The 19887-nt window shown below is 36.7% G+C and overlaps 1 long non-coding RNA gene across 1 annotated transcript; it reads right to left on the bottom strand.

Moving 5' to 3' along the window:
- Positions 1-739: 739 nt before the first annotated feature.
- LOC149169867 (uncharacterized) lies at positions 740-1432 on the bottom strand. Its single transcript, XR_016258994.1, has 2 exons — positions 1341-1432; positions 740-774 (listed from the first exon to the last, which is right to left on the bottom strand). It is a non-coding gene; the product is annotated as an uncharacterized LOC149169867 (long non-coding RNA).
- Between the last annotated feature and the right edge of the window lie 18455 nt (positions 1433-19887).

The following is a 19887-nucleotide window of genomic DNA, read 5'->3' on the forward strand; positions in this document are numbered from 1 at the left end:
AGCATCTGTAAGTTGCCTTAATGCAACAGCTGCAGTGCATGCAGCCTGCATGCTGAACACGTGCCGCCTGCGAATATGCCAAACTTGAACAGTTGCCTGCGAATATGCCAAACCCGAAACTGTAGTTGCAAATAATCCATCCAAACTCCATCCAAACTAATGTTAAGTAATTTTAACATTAATATATGAAATGGCTCTGCCGGTCACTAGTAATAAACCCGACAAACAAAGATAACCTATGCTCTGGCCTCTCCCGCCTCGGGAAGAGGCCAAATAAGATGGCAAAGCATGGTGCAGCAGAAGAGCTTGGTTATCCTCGCACTGGGCATTTGACGACTTTACTCTAACCACCGTAATCACTGAAATAGCAATTCAAACTAATGCTAAATCGCCCAATTTCGATTACTATAGTCCCTGGCCATTGCCAGATGGCAGGGACTAATAAGAGAAGCTACATGTCCTATATGAAATATCTACATAAACAAAAACAAAAAATAGGGGGTGAGCAGGAACAAAATTTTACCAAATATTCGATCAACAATTCCCACTCTTCATGGCCCAGGTCTGCTCGATTATTATATTCCAACAGATGTTGTAAATCAGAAAAGACAGTCTAAATGGAGAATGAGGTAACTTCATAAAAATGTTCACAAACACCACATATTTTGTAGGAAAGATTGTTTCCATTTTACAGATCATAACTATTGCAGACATCTAATTGTGGTAAGAAATGAACAACTTAGTTCAACCGCCAATTTCCCTTTGGGGCATTTCCTGCAGAAAAGATAATGAGGCATATAAAAATACCATTATTGCAGACATCTAGCTGTGGTAAAAAATGAGCAACTTAGTTCAACCACTAATTTCCCTTTGGGGCATTTCCCACAAAAAAGAGAACCAGACATATAAAAATACCAATGTAGAGGTGAATTAAAAACAATTGGATTGAGATACATATACTCTCTAGGGCATTTCCTTCAGAAAAGATGTTTCACAAAAATGAAAATACCAATGAAGAAGAGATTAAAAGCAACTGAATTGAGAAAAATAATCCATGAAAACGTGTGAAGTAAATAATAAAGAAGAATGCAGTACTCAGGAACATGAGAAAAGTACTATCCTCAGTGACAAACATTTCGAGTATGAAAATCAGAGAAGCAATTTTGATACTTATCAGTATCAAACGACATTGTACAAAAACTTTTAAAAACAGAATGCAGGAGAACATCTCTTAGTCCTCATAAATGTGCTTGTAAATATCATCATGGAAAATTTCATTGACCTCAAAATGGATTTTAAAGGAAAAGTTGGATGTTAAAATCCAAGTCACAAGAACTTACCGCATTTTGCAGGTGCTTGTATTGCAATGTCTGTCTATTTATTTGTGTTGGATGTGCAGTCAAAACAATTTCGATCTCCTGTGACATACAAGATACCAGAATTAGCAAACAATTTAGAAGGAAATGCAACAAATTTAGTTAATTTTAAGTTGATACTAAAACCTACCCACACACTACATTGTACAGGAAAAAATATTTATTAACAGTTTTTCAAAGATTCCTCTTGATTTGAACCAGTAAAATTTGCTCTGCTTTCACCTCCTAATTTCCTAATAATAGCTCACCTTTATGAAATCATTCTTCCAAACATAACACTTCATTATTACTGACTTGCATTAACAATTTATGCATCACTATTTAAAAATTTCCCTAATATATATTATTTACTTGCCTGAAATTGATCTCTGGTAAATTGGAAAATAATTTCAAGAACAAATATGCCTTTATGTTACCGTTAATAACAATTAATGCTTGTATGTGACAGAAATTGTAGAAGAAGAAAAAGCTAGAAAATAAAGCAGAAGGAGACTTGAAGATATATAGAACCAGTATTCACGAATCACAAAATTAAATGGGTAGTAAGGAAGTGAAAGCAAACCTGACAAAGACATTGTTGCCAATAAGGGTGGCCATAAAATATTGAAGAGTCATATCTCTTTATAACACCCATTAATGCCTCTACTGCACCAATGTTCTGTTTCACTCTCCACCATCCCTACCGAGTTGTTAGCAATGTTTATGTTTCCATTGTCAACTCCGATTTTACGGCAATTGTCTCCATTTCTCCTTTCTTTACATGCTCTCCTTTCTTCTGTGGATCTTATGATAAAATCACTTTTATATCTACCTTTATATGCAAGTTGCAACGTTCTTCATGATGGGATTTGGATATATTGGAACATTTGTACCAACATCCTAGGAGGCTAGGACTACATAAAACATAGGTGTCAGCCTATTCTGTTTCTCTCTATAGATTGTATAGATTGTATATTCTCATTCTTTTTAGGAGGATAAGTACATGGTATAGTCCCCAAAGGGACAGTGCTTCTCATGCATATCTGTTAGCCTATGTGAGAAGTCAATTTTAGTGCTATGTATGTTACCAATAAAATCGGATTCAGGTGGTTTCTCTGATGAGGGTGTATTGGGTGTTTCAAATGGTCATTCAAGGACAATTAATCTCAGATGCAGCTGTATTTGAGGCAAAAGTCAAAGATGGTATAGTCTTAAGTAGATATAAGTTAAGATTTGTTTAACTTTGAAGACAGGATGAGATGCATTTTATGGAACTGCATTACCAGAAAAAAGCAGAGGCATTCATATATTGAAATTAGTTTGTTGTATTCTCCACAAGAGAGCGAAGGATATCATGCAGAGGACGCAACTCAAAGGAGACACTTGTCATCAAGCTGGCCTTTACATTCTTAGTTTCAGAGGTAAAATAACAGACAGTGAAAGACTACATAGGGGAACAAAGCCAGGGGCAACAGGGCATGCAGCAGGAAACATGAAACAATGGGTGTGTAAAGTGGAACAAATTCAAATGGGCAGCAAGTAAACACAACAAAAATATTGTAATTTGTAATTTGGGGAATGTGCAAATAGAATCCACTACTGTTAGTTGCAAATGCACATAACAAGATGTATTGGTTTCAAGTGTAGCATGACAGTCTCACAATAGGTTTACACAACATGACAATCAAAGTGATAAAATACAATAACATTAACACTTGAAAATGCAAAGCTTTTGTAAAATGAGGAGCGGTTTGAATCAGACTGACCTACCTCGCAAAACTGCCAAATATGGAGGATTTCCAACTCTTCAAAGCAGGAGCATGAAGAAACAGATTCAAGCCAAGCCGACTGAAATTTTGCGCTCCGCCATATTTGCTATATTTATACTGAACACAGCTCCAGCTCCGTTCGTGAGATTGTCAAACAAGGCTCCTCTGTCAGTTTGAACACTGTTATACTTTGTGAGATTGTCAAACAGGGTTGTCTGTCAGATCGAACATTGTTATACATAATTTTTAGACAGCATATTACATAACTGTTGATGAAGTTTGAACCAAGACAACAACTAGTAAGGTCATGGAAGCATGAATTAAGCACAGATTAGTTGGTCGTGCACCGCAGAACAGGGTTTTCAAAGCACCGAATTTGTTGATCGTGCACAACATAACAGGGTTTTGGAGAGAGCTAAGGAATAATGCCACCAAACCAGATGCGGAGAAACAGGGATTAATGATGCATGTGGGAAACAGATGTCAAGCAGAGAGAGAAAAATTTGTGGCAGATGTCAAACAGCAGAAGATCCAGATGTCAATCAGAGAGAAAAAATTGTGCCAGATGTCAAACATCAGAAGATCCAGATGTCAATTCTCTATGAAAGTGTAGACTACTAAACTGATTCAAAAGAAAGCCTATCAGCCTAAAAATACAATACCGCAAACTTCATTTTAATCATTATTTTATGGGTTTTGGATGGAAAAGTGGAAAAGACTTATCAATGTCGGCTTTATAACAAAATTGTCACATATTAATCATTGTATTTAATTATTTTTTATTCGATGGGAGTTAAATGTTTTTGGAATCATTTTTAGTGTGATTTTTTAGAATTTTTTGGTGTTGGTTGAAAAATTTGAAGTGAAATTTTGATTTGTGTTATTTAAACTGGTTTTTTTTTTACTATATATGGATGCATCACTTTGAAAAACCCCGAGGATACTTCGATTCTGCATGGGTTACCCATCAAGCTTGTGATTTCAATCAATTATTGCCAAATTTTAAAAAAATTAGACCAAAAAAACCATAAAAACACTTCTAAAAAATCTTACTAAGATAATTCAAATGTGTTTAATTCAAATGTGTTTAGAGTACATAGAAGTTAAATTTTATATTATATATTTACGAGAGGAAAAATATAAATATTTAAAAAAATAGAAGGAAAAAAAATTTAATAATATAATTACAAAATTATATCATTATTAAAATTAAAAAACGCATTTGAATGGTTAAAGCAAATTATAACATGAGTGGAGAAATTATTAAATTTATGGCGTTGATACCATGCTTGGTTGAGAAGGCAGAGATATTTGTGAGATTCACGTTTGGACTAATCTTTTCTTCTTGGTGTTAAGAAAGACAAAGGTCTTTGTCACTCCTCCATTTCTTTTTTCAACCAATAACACACGTCATGAAAATGCAAGTGGAAGTTATTAGCAACTCACATGAGAGATAAGTTAAAGATATTTATAAAGGTAATAACGATTTTGTATTTATGAAAAGGATAATAGTATTTTTTTTATAAAAAATATTTAAAATAAAATTTTAAGTTATGCTTTTATATTTAATATGAGGAATATGTATATTTTCTTTTATGAAGCACTTGGTTGAATACACGACTGAATACATGCACTTGGCTGAATACAAGCACTTGGCTGAATGCAAGCACTTGGTCGAATACATGCACTTAGGCGAATGCACGCTATAAAGTGACCTAGTTTCAAAGTAACCAGTTGAGGGGAATAACAAATTGAGGGTAATAAATCTAGCTCATGATATGAGGAAAATTATAAAATCAAAAGAAAAAGGAAAATATGTTTTTTTATGAATTTTTTTATTATTATATTGGATAAGGAGAATAAATATGTTTTGTTTTTGGAAAGATGTTTAGATTAAAGTTATTATAAGAAAAATTATGACGAGTTTGTAACATGTAAAATTTGAATTTAGTTGAAGAAGATAAAAATATTTTTTTCATGAGAGATAATTTTAATTAAGAAAAAAAATTAAGAGTTATTTTACATATTTAAAAATAAAATTAAATAGATAAATAGTGAATAAGGTTAAATTTAATAGCAATTATTTTTTAAATTTATTGAGTATTATTCAAAAATTGTTATTGTGTTATAGGTGTGTTTATTTTGGAATAGATCTTCTAGAACGTTCATTTAGTTATCAATAATTATCACCTGGATGTAATATTCTAGGATATTCATAATAGTATATACAAATCAAAGGTTGAGATTATCTCCAAAATAGTTATACCTTTTTTGCTCATTTAATTAAATTGATTACTTGAAAAAAGGACATATAAACAACTATTATATAAAGTGAATTATGATTTTTTAGTATTTTGTATCGATAAGCGTGAAACTATCTCTCTATTCTAACTAGCTCAAAAAAGAAAATTAATATAGCAAAGATTAGAACGAATTCTCATGAGCTCCATAGTGAGACTGGCCGCTGGGTAGTTCCTAAAACGCCATGGATGGAAAGGATCTGCCATATTTGTGAGAATAAGAGCATCGAGGATGAAAACCACTTCCTCTTAGAGTGCCCTGCATACAACCACATTAGATCTCAATTTCACAACCTTTGTTATAATACTGACCTTTCTAGCCTTTTACAATGCCAAAATTATAGTGAACTCGGGAGGCTTCTCTCCAAGCTTTTTGAGCATCGGAATAAAATCATAAATCAAAATAAATAATTCGTCTTTCTAGGTCCGATAGATCATTATTTGGTCTCAGTGGACGTTAACAACCATCACCATCATCATCATCATCATCATGAAGTTTCACGTGTGTGTGTATATATATATATATATACTTTTATTATTTAATAATAATTTAAAATAAAGTTATAATTTACTTAGTTTTTATGATTTTTAGTAATATGAAATATATTAAATAAAAAATGTTTTGATATTTATTATAAATTAATATATATCTGCATTTACTAATTATTTAATTTATATAATTGTGTTAATTCATAATTTTATTTTTATAAATTTTAACATTTCTTAAAATGTTTAAGTTATTAAAATTTCAAAATATTAAATAAAATAAAATATAATATTATTTTATTAAAAAATCATTAAAAAATTAGATGAAATTAATCACTTATTAATTTACTCTTTTAATATAAAATTAAAAATACTTGGTTCCTTTTTTAACCACCTCCCTAAAATTACACTTCACTTATTACTTTATTATATAGATTTTTCACTTTATATCCCATTTGATAGAGTTTGCATAATAAAGATTCTACCCTTCTTTTTAACCCACCTCCCCCAAATTACCCTTCACTTATTACTTTTCAGTAATGTATTGTATAAAATTTTCACTTTATACCAGTCATGCACATATCCCCTCAATTTAATCTCATTGAATAGAGTTTGCATAATAAATATACTACCCAAATCCACTTTAAAGTGATAAGGAATTCCAGCATGTTATCATTTAAATATTCACACATTAAAGTTATCTAGGGAATATATCATTTAAATATTCATACATTAAAGTTATCTATGCAGTATTCCAACATAATCTATAGATTTTTCACTTTATACCAGCCATGCACATATCCTCTCAATTTAATCTCATTTGATGGAGTTTGTATAATAAAGTTATCTATGGAAATATATCATTTAAATATTTACACATTAAACTTATCTATGGAGTATTCCAACATAATCTATAGATTTTTCACTTTATACTAGCCATATACATATCCCCTCAATTTAATCTCATTTGTTTGTATAATAAATGTGCTAAAAAAAATTCCTACAAATTATCATTTAAATATTCACACACATTAAAGTTATCAAAGTTATCAAAATAATAAGAAATTCCTACAAGTTATCATTTCAATATTCACACACATTAAAGTTATCATTTAAATATTCACACACATTAAAGTTATCTATTGAGTGTTCCAACATAATCTAAATGTATGACTTTTACTTGCCTTTTATTTAACTTTGGTGTTCCAACATAAGCTAAACGTATGACTTTCGTTGGCATTTTATTTAACTTTGGTGTTCCAACATAATCTAATTGTATGACTTTTGCCTTTTATTTAATGTCTAGTGCATGGTATTAAGATTTCTTATCCATAATTTTGTGTTATTTAATATTTTTATTCCATACAAATTCTCTTTTCATCCGACGGTTTGAAAATCTTTCCATAAATAATATAGTGCATGGTATTAGGATTTCTTATCCATAATTTTGTGTTATTTAATATTTTTATTCCATACAAATTCTCTTTTCATCCGATGGTTTGAAAATCTTTCCATAAATAATATAGTGCTAAGTGTAAAACAAATTTTTAATAATCAGTGGAAATGTATTGGCCAAAAATTTATTTCATATGAATTTTTAGCAAAAAACTGATATTAAATCGAATTCTTTTTCTCATTTATTTATTATAGTTATGAAATAATATATAAATTATAAAATTCAAATCCTCTATAAATTTTAAAAATATTAAATTCAAATTCTCTATAAATTTTAACAATATATAAAATATTTCTAAATAATATTTTACCATAAATAAAGTAAGTATAATTTGAAAATGAATTTTTGTAAGTTTATGATTTTGTAAGGTGATTAAATAAAGTATAATTTGACAATGAATTTTCGTAAGTTTATGATTTTTTTAAGCTGATTTTGTTAAAAAATATTATAATTGGATAAATTTTATTTTAATTATTTTATTTGAAGTCATGAGGAAAAATGTAACAGTTTGCCACAAGATAAACCTTTTCCAAAAGAGTTAAACGAGCTGTTGAGTGCTGATTTCCACCGTCTCCATTTCACTTTCCTTGGGTTCTTCCTGTATACGTTTGCGCGTTGTGTTGGCAGCAATAACCGCGTTATCTATTTATTCCCACTTATTTCATTCATTCATACGAAAGGTAAAGACAGGAGAGCAGAGCGCGGATGAATTAAGAAAGAAAATGGGAATCCCAGGCAAGAAACTATGGAAGTCTCCCAGGCAATGGCGAATTGGATGGAAGAAAATGGTTACGCGTTGGGTTCGAATCCGGTTGCCTCGCATCGACGACATTATGTGGAAGCTTGTATATGTTTTCGAGTCCATACTTCTCGTCCTGTTGCTCTCCTTTTTCTTCATTTGCTGTGGGTGTAAGATGTAGCCAGCCCTGCTAATTGGCTTGGACTTTCACTGGCGTTTCTGTTTGTACTTTTGTTTATTTGTTTAGAAGATTCGAACCGTGGATCTGTGGGAATGGGGAGGACAGTTCATTGCAGGGCGTACGACGGCGGGATACGCGGAAACTGGCGTATTGGTGTCTTCAATGCTTGAGCCGCTACATTCCGTACATGGAGCAGCTGCTCAGCAAGATTACATGGCCAGATGCTCAACAAGATTATAGGGCTATCAATGCCAGATTATAAATAGGCTTGCAAAAATAATTGAATTCCGATCATAAAACTTGGTTAACCTACCGGACAGCTTCATAAAACAAGTGAAGGAAGATATCTTTGGTGGTTGGGAGGGTTTAATGATAATCTCTTTACCCAAGTTTCAGTCGCATCATGACATACTATGTTGTAATATATTGAAAATGTAAATTTCTGACGATTAAGCCTGTAACTCATTCTAAAGTATTCTGTAAATTGTGAATTGTGAGGTGTCAGGTTCAAATCTTGTGAGTATATATATGCATATATTTATAGCGGACAGGAAAAACAATAAAATACAATAAGAAAAATGTGGAAACTTGAAGTTTGTTGTTAATATATTCATCTATCCACTTAAAAGGAGATGTCTCAACACTTAATTAGATTGATTTATGCCATACACATTTGTAATAAATTTTAATTTGCAATAATTGGGTTAGAATTATGAGTTAGAGTTTTATAATTTACATAATTTAGGTGTTCCAAGGGTTTTTACGATGTTGAATACATTTATGTACTCAAAAATGTATTTTAGACAATAAAAAATTTCACTCACCATTATATACTTAGATTGTAACTAACAAAATGTCAATCCCTTCTCAAACACATTAGTAATTATATTTAGCTGCTAGTGGAATGTGGGGGCCACCCACATAGGAGTTCGAATTAGCCATTCGATATGCTTGGAGGGAAAATCAAATGGGTGGATGGAGGGGCCCACATAAGGCTAACGGGGCCCAAGGAGTTATAAAGAGAGATTAACTCTCATTTTGTATTCATTCTGATTATTGGACAAACAAGCTCATTTTGTACGCTCTAGTGTTCAACGAGTCTACCGGATGTTTAGCCATGAATCTTTTGCAGGGAAGATTCAATCTCTTCTTCAGGGGACCATTTGTGCTTGCCCTAGGGAGGTTGTTACATAGGAGTTTCCAAGGAGGCCGGTACAGTCACATGCTTCAGTCACCAGTGCAGAGAGGAACTGTGTAATCCTGGGCAACCAAAGAACACGCAGGAGTGGTTAGAAATCAGCAAGGGGGATTCAGAGCATGCAGGGAGAGCCTACTAAGGGGATTCACAGCGTGGTGGAAGAGCCAAGAGTTGAGGAGACAGCGTAAAAAGGCAACTCTTTCGGGGTAGTAGTCAGCTAAACCAACACAGCAGTGAGTCGAGATTCTGCGCAGTGGTGTTGTGCAGAGGCCACTGTAACAACAAATTCGTGGTGTTGGGAGAGCAATGATCCGGGCCAAGGGTTATTAGAGAAGTAAGGAGTTGGTCAGTACAGGTGAACCCAGCGTACTTGAGGTATTTTCAGAGGGCTTTGTAGGCTATTTCCTGCAAGTTGAATTTGGTTGTGGCAACTGGGGAGAGGCTCCAAAGGAGCCAAAAATCCAAAGTCGAAATCAAAGAAATTTCCTTCTAGGTTTTTCTGAATTTTGGCCAAGGAGTCCGGGGTTAAAAAGATATAATTTTATGGGCAATTTTTGGGCACCTTCCAACAGGTCGAACGCTGGGACAGCACAGTACAAGTGGTGCAACAACTGAACGACCATCATCTTAGTTATTCCATCATTTGGGTTTAATCCAGTTTGTCCTTGAGACAAGCCCAGGCAAACCACTACATTTATATTGTACCCATTGCTCTCAGATTTTATAATACATGGCTCAGCAGTACCAGATTTTCAGTGTTTTGTGGGTGTTCAATGCATGTTTTTGATTTTATGTTGCTGCAATGTTTATTTGTTTAAATATCACTAATATTCCTACTTAAGAATATTACAGTGCTATCAAAGACATAGTGTTGGCCAATTGTGGGCCTAAAGACAAGTGACTAAGAGACAAAAGTCGAAGGTACCATGGAAGGTCTAATAGCTGCCACTAGAAAGCAACAAAAGACAACAAGCAAATTGATGGAGCAGTGTTCTAGAGCTACCCTAGAAGTGGCTGAACTATTGGAAGCTTGGCTATTAGCAAGGAAAGAAAGGAGGAATTGCAAGCTTAAAGCACAAGACCCAGGCCGATAAAAGGATCATTAGAGATGCAAGTTTCGCTAAATCCCTAGTCCCTTCAGTTGGAGAGTCCAATAAAGAAGAGACAACTCCTATAGTTGAAGGTAAAGTCCAAGATCAGGGTGCCAAGGGCCAAATTAGAGAAGCCGAAATTGAAAGGTCTGCCACGGAGAGGGCTCAAGCAGAGAAGAAGCACATCTACTGTTTAGGGTCCCTGAATAACCCAGATCCCACAGTCCGTGTGGTTGAATCATCAAGATCTTTGGAAACTTCAAGGGAAACAGGGACTGATATGTATCCAAAATTTGCAGTGAAAAGTCCAGTGGTATTGGAACCAATTCCTCGAAAAACACCAGAAAAATGAAGTGTGAAGACTTTTGACTGTCCCTCAGTGCCTCCTTACTGTGTACCAGTCTTTGAAAAGACATCTAGCCAAGCCACACACACACTGAAGAAAATTGTTGAAGGGAGCAATATGAGTAAATGTCCGCGTAAGAATACAGTTCAGTTCGTGGGAGCCTATACAAGGCCACCAGAATTTTGCAATGATGACGAGATGCAGCCATTTTGCTCCTATATCGTACCTGTTTATTTTTCCTCATATCCAATTCTGGAAAGAGTCAAGTTAATACTAGGCTGGAGGCCTTTGGCAACCTCTGCTGCCAAATCTGTCGCAAGATCATCATGGGCATATGTTCTGGTTATTACTGCTCATGGGTGTGTTGGATCTTATGGGGGGCGTCCCATTTACAAGGTTGTATCAATGCGCTTTCTGCCCTAAAATTCTGCTTTGAAGAAGTCTACTCCTTGGGAGAATAAAGTTGAAGGTGATTTTGCAAATCTCTCTCAAGCTGCAGAGAAAATTTCTGGCTTGTACTTCTCATATGATGTTGAGTTAACTCTAAATGCACAAAGATCTTACCACCTGGAAGCGAAATCTAAGATGGTGCCTCTATGGAAACAGGCAGACACTAAATATTTGTGGAACAAATGCATGATAGAGGAGCTTACTCAATGCAAGCTTGATCCATATATACTCCCTGTAATTCAAGGAAACTTTCAGACATTTCAGACAGTTATTGGAAAAGCGACCTTAAATGTGACCTTGATAGAGCGGAGATGCATGCACGGAGCAGGGACTCATATGTGGCGCAAAGAAGCTGAGTCGGATGTTGCTAACTTTGTGGAAACTGATCAAAGCTCGGAGGCAAATGGATATCCAGCATGTTATGTGCAAGATAAACAGAATTACACAGTTGCATGGGATTCATTTCTTTCTCAGCTGGGTGCCACTTTATGGGAATCTATGAAACACATTGTTGCACCTTCTAGTGCTGAAGGAGCATTTCATTATTATGAATCGATATCACATCAGCTATTTTTCATCACTCAGGAGAAAGTAAAACATATTGATCTGTTGCCCGCAAAACTGAATGCTGCCAGGCAGGGCCTAGCCTCCCTTATTGTACCTGGTCAGAAGGTTCAGTTTCGTCCTCACATGCTGGCACTTTCAGAAGATCCTTCTTTAGCAATGGCATTCTCGGTTGCACGACGTGCAATTCATGCCCCAGTTTTACTCGTGAATGGAACATATAAAACATATGTTCGAAGCTATCTCGATTCCCTTATTCTACAGCATCAGCTGCAAAGGCTAAGTGGAGGTGAATTGCTTAGAGGGGCACATTTTAAAGTTCGGTCTACTCTAGAAGTTCCGTTGTTCTGGTTTATACAAGAAGGAGATCCCCTTCTTATAGATAAACATTACCAAGCAAAGGCATTTCTGGATATGGTTATTGTTGTGCAGTCAAGTCAATCTGACTTGGAGAGCCATTTGCAATGTAATGGTCAATCGATATTATGGGATTTGAGGAATCCTTTAAAAGGAGGGCTAGCAGCAGCTGCTGAACATCTAGCTGGCCTGGTGCCACTTCATTTGACTTATAGCCATGCTCATGAAAATGCAATCCAGGATTGGCTTTGGTCTTTTGGGTGCAATCCTTTTGCAAGCACGTCGTCAGGGTGGCATACATCATTGTTTCAATCTGATACAATAGCACGGAATTAAATTGTAACAAGTCTTGAAGAGTCAGTTCAACTTGTGAATTCTGCCATTGATCTTTTGATCATGGAGCAGACTAATGAAATTTCATTTAAGGTTTTCAAAGCTCAAGAGCAGCCATTGGTTGTCTGTTACAACTCAGGTGTTAGCCTTTGGAGACAAATTGCAGGAGCAGTGGGAGATCTATGTTATGGAGACTCAATGAGGTCACTTTAAATGCTTGAAGAGGCATCTATCGTTCAATTTCTGGAAGAACTGATTGTGAAACTCACAAAAATTTCAAACTTGAGCACCGTGGTAGACAGTGATGTGTTGCTGAAACGGGAAATGGTTACGTTGGTAGAAGCATTAAGGACTACAAATAATGTTGTCTTGCTAGCTAACATGGCCTTCTCTACTCTTATATCTGATAGCCACATGACAGTCCTTGACATTATTCCAAGTGATACCAAAGTGGTGAGTGCCTCAGATGTCTTGAAAATAATGCAGCATTCAGGCAAAGTTGCTATTGGTTTTGGAGTTGGGTTCAGTGTGAAAGCATCAGTTGAACGAGCAGTGTTTGACTGCCCTTTCCTTGGTGGTAGTTTGATTCAGGAAGTAAGCAATGTAATTAGTTCTGCTGCCATTGCACAGACCATGGACAATAGAGATATACAGGTTGTTGTACGTGTTTTTCGTCAAATAGCAAAGTCTAGTGCACAAATTATATGTTCAACTATGCTTGAAACTGCATTGGAACCTAATGTCTGTTGGGTATTTTTGCTGGGGAAATACCAAAACCAATTTTCAAACACACACACAGAGACAATGCTCTGTTCTTTGACTCCAGGATCTTTTATGCACAGGGAGACTTAAAAAATTTCACAGAGAAACAGAGTATTTCACCACCATTAAAACATTCTGTGAAAAACAACAACTTACTGCTGTAATAAAAGTTTACATAAGTTTACTGCTGTAAATAAAAATAACACAGGTTTACAAAAATCGCTCCACCATTTCCTTTATGCACTGCTGTGCAAAACCACACATGGTTTTTCCCTACACCAAAAATTACATCATCTGGTTCTGTCTTTTTACGCACTGCTGTGTGTTTTTCTTTTTACTGCACCATCAATCTTTTTTACGCTGCTGTGAACTCCCTCTGTCTCCTCCCATGTGCGATACATGTAAATAAAAGTCAACACACTCAAACATAAAACTTATTACATACGACTTTAAACTTTAATACATGCCGTATATGAAAAATAAAACATATATAAAAAAAAATTAAAACTATGCGCCCATGCCCATATTAATGGGACTCCACCAAAAATTACGTATGTGCCCATAATCATTTAAGACGGGCCTCCACCAACCTTCGTAAATGCATTAAAGGCCTCAGCGTTTCCTCCACGGCGGTCAACGAAAAGACAAACATTATACAATTTGGTTTTGGGAAGCCATCGGGTCCGCACTTCATCGCATCGCAACTTTACTCATGTTAAAGACCCCGACCCTATGACATTGCCGATAGCGATGTGCTGATGCGATATCGGCGATCGCTCATCGGCGATGTTTCATATTGCTGCCACTGACTGCCTCCGATGCTCCAACCCGCCGATATGCCGACTTGCCGATATGCCGACACGATTTGGACCGTTGATCGGCCATATTTAACGGTTGAGATTTAAAGTGGATCCTTTATTCTGCAATTTTAAATTTTGAGTGTTTCTGCCTCCCGATCCTTGGTGAAGTGCGCGGCTATAGTCTTCATGCTGCTGCATGGCTCAACTGTTGCATAGTTGAAATTATATTTTCAACACTCCCCTTTAATTTCAACTGTCGGGCATTCAATCATACCCAAACACTTCCTCAAAAATTCAAAGCTTTTCTGATCCAATGGCTTTGTCAAGATGTCTGCAACCTGTTCCTGAGTGCTGCAATGTTGCAAACTGATTTCTCCATTGCTTACCAATTCTCTGATATAATGAAACCTTGTATCAATGTGTTTCGTTCGTTTGTGAAACACTGAATTCTTTGACAATGCAATAGCAGAGCTATTGTCACAATAAATTACTGTTGCTTTTGCCTGCTCTTGGCCTAGACTTCTCAACATCCTTCTCATCCACACTGCTTGACATGCTGCTGCTGTAGCTGCCACATATTCAGCCTCTGCTGTAGACAATGCTACAATGGACTGCTTCTTAGAAGCCCATGAAATGGCTCCTGAACCCATATGAAATACATAACCGGAAGCGCTCTTCCGATCATCTACACTTCCAGCCCAATCGCTATCTGTGTATCCAACCAAATCTGAATGTTCTGAGGCATGATATAGAATTCCAAACATTTTAGTGCCTTTGACATACCTCAAAATTCTCTTTGCTGCCTGCCAATGTGCCTCCTTTGGCCTCTCCATGAATCTGGAAATTAAACTAACAGCATACATTAAATCAGGCCTAGTTACTGTTAAATACATAAGGCTGCCCACAATGCTTTTATACAAGCTAGGATCAAAATCCTTGCTGCTGTCCTCTCTGCTGAGTTTTAATCCCATCACTGTGGGAGTGATTGCAGCCTTGCATTCTTGCATGTTAAATCTGCCCAAAACTTGATTTACATATCTTGCTTGAGATATAAAAATTCCTTTTTCATTTTGATCTACTTCTATGCCTAAGAAGTATCTCAACAAACCCATGTCAGTCATTTCAAATTCATCCTTCATGACTGATTTAAAATTCTCAATAAGATAAATATCATTTCCAGTGAAAATAACATCATCTACATACAAGACAACAATTAAAATTTTACCATCCTTTTCCTTGATGTAGACTGTGGGCTCTCCTTCACATTTGTCGAATTCATTATCCAATAGATATGAATCTATCCTGCTGTACCATGCTCTTGGCGTTTGCTTCAGCCCATAAAGAGCTTTCTTTAACTTGCACACTTTGTGCTCTTCACCTTTCTTCTCATATCCGAGAGGCTGTTCCACATAAACCTCTTCCATTAACACTCCATTTAGGAATGCTGACTTCACATCCATTTGATAGACTTTCCATTTGTTTTGTGCTGCTATGGACAGCACTGCTCTCACGGTTTCCATCCTTGCAACCGGTGCGAAAGTCTCCTCATAATCTCTCCCATACTGCTGCTTGTACCCTTTGACAACCATCCTTGCCTTGTGCCTTTCAATCTTGCCTTCAGCATTGCTCTTGGTCTTGTAGACCCATTTCACACCAATGACTTCTTTGCCTTTTGGTAACTCTACCAAATCCCATGTTTTGTTTCTCTCTATGGCATTCATCTCCTCATCCATAGCTTCTATCCATTTTCTATCTTTAATTGCTTCTTCAAAATGAATAGGATCATCAACATGACAATACAATGCAAATAAGGAATTCATTCCTTCTTCATAAATTTCACTTAGATTTCTAAACTTCTTACCTCGTTCACTTGGTGTGCAAGTGCTTGAAGATGCACTTGAATTTCCTCCTTGTGGTGTGCTTGGAGAACCACTCTCATTGATCCTCAATGGTGTCCCTTGCTGTTCTTGTGTTGGCGCTGTTGTTTGGGGATGCATTTCAGCCACCTCCTCTTCATCTTCATCATGAGACAAACAGTTCTTGACATTCACTGTTTTCTCTATGCTTCCATCCCAAGCTTCCTCTTCAATGAATTGAACATCCCTGCTGACAAAGAACTTCTTGGTAGATGGAATGTACAGCCTGTAGGCTTTGGATTCATCACTGTATCCAATGAAAAGACATTTCTCCCCTTTGCTGTCCAACTTCCTCCTTAGCTGATCTGGAATGTGTGCATAGGCCACACACCCAAAAACTCTCATGTGGGTGACTCCTTGCTTTCTCCCACTCCATGCCTCTTCCGGCACTTTGTTCAAGACTGCTTTTGTAGGACACCTGTTCAAAATATAAACTGCACAATGTACAGCTTCAGCCCAATACTCATTTGGCAAATGCTTTGCCTTCAACATGCTCCTTGCCATATCCATGATGGTCCTGTTCTTCCTTTCAGCAACTCCATTTTGCTGTGGGGTGTACCGAGTTGTAAACTGTTTATGAATTCCATTTTCTCTACAGAATCTTAGGAATTCCTTGGAGATATACTCACCTCCTCTATCAGTTCTCAAAACTTTAATGTGCAGCCCGCTTTGGTTTTCAACAAATGCCTTGAAGTTTTGGAATTTCTCAAACACTTCACTTTTGTTTTTAAGGAAATATATCCAAGTCTTTCTTGTACAGTCATCAATGAATGTTAGGAAATATAGGCTGCCTGCTAATGATGGAGCTTGCATTGGTCCACACAAATCTGAATGGATAATCTCTAAGGGTGCCTTTGCCCTTATGCTTTTCCCTGATGGAAAACTTTCTCTATGTTGTTTTCCCAATATGCAGCCTTCACAAAGGCTGTCCGGCTTCTCTATCAATGGCAATCCTTTCACCATTCCTTTCCTACTCAACAAATTCAGACCTCCAAAATTGAGATGTCCAAATCTCAAGTGCCACAACCAATTCTCATCCTTTGGCACGCTTTGGAAAGTCTCTTGGGTAACTGCTGCAATTTCTCCTTTGTTTTTCAAATCTGCCCGGATCCTGAGAGGGAACATCCTGTTCCTTGTCATCTTCACTTCAGCAATGCATCTTTTGCTGGGTGGTATGTCCATGATGGTGCACACATCATTTACAAAATAAACATTGTAACCCTTTTGGATAAGCTGTCCAACACTCAATAGGTTACATCTCATTCCGGGGACATAGTAGACATCTGCTATGGTTTTCCTTTCTCCTTGCTTTGTAAATATTTTTACCTCCCCTTTTCCCATAACAGACACTTTACTATCAGTTCCTAGTGTGACCTCTGATTTCAAATTCTGATTTAAGGCAGAAAAGAAGGCTATGTTTCCTGTCATATGGTCGCTGCAACCTGAGTCTAAAAACCAAATTTCCTCACTGTTTGTTTCAGCCATGTTACAGGCTAACAACACATTACTTTGACTGTTGTTTTCTCTAGTAACATTTGCATTTTGTCTAGTGTTCATATCATGCTGTTTCTTTCTACAATCACTTGCATAATGTCCATACTTTTTGCAATAATAGCATTGAACATTAGATTTATCATACCTTTGTCCTTGAGCATGATATTGTCCTCCTTGTTGGCTGCTGTCTTGGCCTTGGTTCTGATTTGGATTGCTGCCTCTTCCTTGTGCATTTGATGAGTTGTTCCTTCCTCCTCTGTTCTGGCTTCTGCCTCTTCCTCTCTTGTTTCCTCTACCTTGACCTCTTCCTCTTCCAAAGGACATCTGGGTCTTGAAGGCTTGCTCTAGAGATGAGTTTTCATTCCTACTCAACCTCTGCTCATGTGTTATCAGTGATGCATGTAGCTCATCAACTGAAAATCTTGAGAGATCCTTTGTCTCTTCAATGGTGGTGACAATGGCATCAAACTTTGAGGGTAAGACCCTCAATATTTTCTCCACAATCCTTCTATCTTCAATGGTTTCTCCATGAGTTCTCATTTGTGTGATTACACCAATCACATGAGTGAAGAATGAGTCAATGTTATCTGACTCCTTCATGTTCAGATTCTCAAAATCCTTCCTCAACAATTGAAGTTTTGCTGTCTTCACTCTCTCCATGCCTTGATAGGCTGTCTTGAGGGTTTGCCATGCTTCATTGGCTGTCTTAGCTGCTGCTAACCTTGGAAACATACTCTGGTCTACTGCTAGATACAACAACACTCGGGCTTTTGAATCCTTCTTCCTATTGTTCTTAAGCAGATCCTTCTCTCCCTGAGTTAATGCATTGAACTCAGTTTCATCTGCTGGTTCTTCAAAGCCATCTTCAACTATTTCCCATAAGTCTTGGGAGGCAAGCAGGGCTGTCATAGTTATTGACCAATAATCATAGTTCTTCCCATTAAACTGTGGGAGCTGGGTGTTAAACAAACCCATACCAGTGCTTGTGCTGGCCATTCCTTGTATTCTGATCTATGCCACTAAATCCTTGACTGTGTGTTTAAACAGCTGACTGTTTCTTCAGCAACACAAAAAAAAACTTTGTGAAATACCTGAGTATTCTCTTGACTGAGCCTTCACTTTGCTTGAGAAGTTTTACTGCTGCAACAGGTCCTTCTTTCAGCTTCTTTGTCACCTTCAAAGAGCCTAAGCCTGCTCTGATACCACTGTTGGGTATTTTTGCTGGGGAAATACCAAAACCAATTTTCAAACACACACACAGAGACAATGCTCTGTTCTTTGACTCCAGGATCTTTTATGCACAGGGAGACTTAAAAAAATTTCACAGAGAAACAGAGTATTTCACCACCATTAAAACATTCTATTCATTAAAACCTGATGCAAAGATTTACCACTGTAAAATCCCTTTTATATTCACTGCTGTGAAAAACAACAACTTACTGCTGTAATAAAAGTTTACATAAGTTTACTGCTGTAAATAAAAATAACACAGGTTTACAAAAATCGCTCCACCATTTCCTTTATGCACTGCTGTGCAAAACCACACATGGTTTTTCCCTACACCAAAAATTACATCATCTGGTTCTGTCTTTTTACACACTGCTGTGTGTTTTTCTTTTTACTGCACCATCAATCTTTTTTACGCTGCTGTGAACTCCCTCTGTCTCCTCCCATGTGCGATACATGTAAATAAAAGTCAACACACTCAAACATAAAACTTATTACATACGACTTTAAACTTTAATACATGCCGTATATGAAAAATAAAACATATATAAAAAAAAATTAAAACTATGCGCCCATGCCCATATTAATGGGACTCCACCAAAAATTACGTATGTGCCCATAATCATTTAAGACGGGCCTCCACCAACCTTCGTAAATGCATTAAAGGCCTCAGCGTTTCCTCCACGGCGGTCAACGAAAAGACAAACATTATACAATTTGGTTTTGGGAAGCCATCGGGTCCGCACTTCATCGCATCGCAACTTTACTCATGTTAAAGACCCCGACCCTATGACATTGCCGATAGCGATGTGCTGATGCGATATCGGCAATCGCTCATCGGCGATGTTTCATATTGCTGCCACTGACTGCCTCCGATGCTCCAACCCGCCGATATGCCGACTTGCCGATATGCCGACACGATCTGGACCGCTGATCGGCCAGATTTAACAGTTGAGATTTAAAGTGGATCCTTTATTCTGCAATTTTAAATTTTGAGTGTTTCTGCCTCCCGATCCTTGGTGAAGTGCGCGGCTATAGTCTTCATGCTGCTGCATGGCTCAAC

Source organism: Pinus tabuliformis, chromosome 4_2 (genome assembly GCF_031772625.1).
Source record: "Pinus tabuliformis cultivar Carrire ecotype Pingquan chromosome 4_2, CPIR1, whole genome shotgun sequence".
In the NCBI taxonomy this organism is placed as follows: domain Eukaryota; kingdom Viridiplantae; phylum Streptophyta; class Pinopsida; order Pinales; family Pinaceae; genus Pinus; species Pinus tabuliformis.